We start from the raw sequence: 1,961 nt of genomic DNA, 5'->3' as shown, positions 1-1,961 counted from the left end.
ATATTTACGATGCAAAAAAAAAAATGCCCTGCAAAGAATTTTTTCTTGCACACTAACTTTGATATTAATATATCTTATATGAAGATAGTATCAACTGATATATTAAGACATTTTGCATACACACTAACTTTATGCATATTATAAAGGACAAGAGAAAACTATCAAATAAATTTAAAGGTCAAGTATTTTTTTCGTCCCTAAGGTCTGAAGTAAAAATTAAAATCGTTCTGACCTTTTATTACCCTTAACTATTAATAAAAATAATATTAAAAAAAATCCCACCCCACCCCACTCCACTCCCCAGCATCTCTTCTTCGTTCTCTTCCCTCCCACCCCCAATCCCCTTCCTTCATAGCTTCTTCTCAACTAAAAGTAACAAGTTTACACAAACACAACAGAAATCATAGAACAACCTACTACTTCTTCTTCTTTCCCACCTTCTCCTTCGATCATTGGGTGAGTTATTATGAGGAGGAACAGTGTTATTGTATTCTCTCATTGCGCTTGCCGCTTACTTCTCTCTTCGATTTCAAGCTCAAGCTGCTCCTGCAGGTATCCCCAAAAATATGAAAAGCTAAGGAAAATTTCAGTGTCCCGGTTTCTTTAATTAGTTCGATTTTCCAATTTTTTAAATGAGCTTTGCTAAATTTTGAATCTTTTTGCTTTATGTTGATGAGTGCCAATTGATTCCCTTCTTACTTTGTATGTTTTTTTCAAAAGTGGGTATGCTTTTCTTTCTTTCTTTCTTTCTTTCTTTCTTTCTTTCTTCATTTTTTAGCTTGATAATTAATTTAATTAATGTTGGTAAATCAGGGCCATTGATTAACCATCTTTCTTCACTTCTCAAATGGACAAAATCTAGTGCCTCCAAGACGCCAAATTCAGGTTCATTGTGTAGTGATGATAATAATAATAATAGCTTCGTTCGTGATTTGTGTGGTACATCAATTCTTATGGTTTAGTGTGTAAATGTAAGTGTAATTTGTTGTTGTTATTATTCTTTTTCCTTTTCAGATGGGAGTGTTCTTCAATTTGAGAATGACTATGGTAGAAGGAAAGGGATTGGGGTGGGAGGGAAGAGACCGAAGAAGAGATGGTGGGGTAGATGGGTGGGGTTGGGTGAGATTTTTTTTTTTTTTAATATTATTTTTATGGGTAAAGTACTAAATTGGTCTCCTAGGTTTGGGCGTAATTCTGTTTTGGTCCTTAAGGTTTAAAGTGTTCTATTTGAATCCAAAAAAGTTTCATTTAGCATCAATTTAGTCCCACAGTGAGGTCAAAATTAAATAATTAATAAAATGTCCTACATAATAACAGTACAAGAACAAAATCGATAATCTGGAGAACAAATACAAGCTCCAGAGGCACAAAATCAACCATTGATACATCAATACATTTATTTATTATTTTTTTATAATATAAATAAAATATTTTCTATAAAACTAAAGAAAATGATAAATAAATGTATTGATGCATCAATGATTGATTTTGTACCTTTGGAGCTTGTATTTGTTCTCCAGATTATCGATTTTGTTCTTGAACTGTTGTTATGTAGGACATTTTGTTAATTATTTAATTTTGACCTCACTGTAGGACTAAATTGATGCTAAATGAAACTTTTTTGGATTCAAATAGAATACTTTAAACCTTAAGGACCAAAACAGAATTACGCCCAAACCTAGGAACCAATTTAGTACTTTACCCTATTTTTATTAATAGTTAAGAGTAATTTGATCCAAAAAAAATAGAAAATGATGATTTTATAACGTTTTGTAAAGTTAGGAATGATTTTAATAACAAAAAAAGTCGAGGACGATTTTGAATTTCGAACGAAAAAATATTTAAATGATTATTATTAACATGATAAATGAGAAGGATAAGTATCCAGTTATTGACATTTGGGCAATGATAAATAAAAAATCACTATTTATCATAATTATTTATCAACAATAGCGTTCATA

At 30.8% G+C, this 1,961-nt stretch overlaps 1 long non-coding RNA gene across 1 annotated transcript; it reads left to right on the top strand.

Moving 5' to 3' along the window:
* On the top strand, nucleotides 300-1,214 carry LOC107637953. Its single transcript, XR_001619638.2, has 3 exons — nucleotides 300-552; nucleotides 814-885; nucleotides 1,015-1,214. It is a non-coding gene; the product is annotated as an uncharacterized LOC107637953 (long non-coding RNA).

This window comes from Arachis ipaensis, chromosome B04 (genome assembly GCF_000816755.2).
Source record: "Arachis ipaensis cultivar K30076 chromosome B04, Araip1.1, whole genome shotgun sequence".
NCBI classification, from domain to species: domain Eukaryota; kingdom Viridiplantae; phylum Streptophyta; class Magnoliopsida; order Fabales; family Fabaceae; genus Arachis; species Arachis ipaensis.
This window is presented reverse-complemented; position numbering and strand designations above follow the sequence as displayed.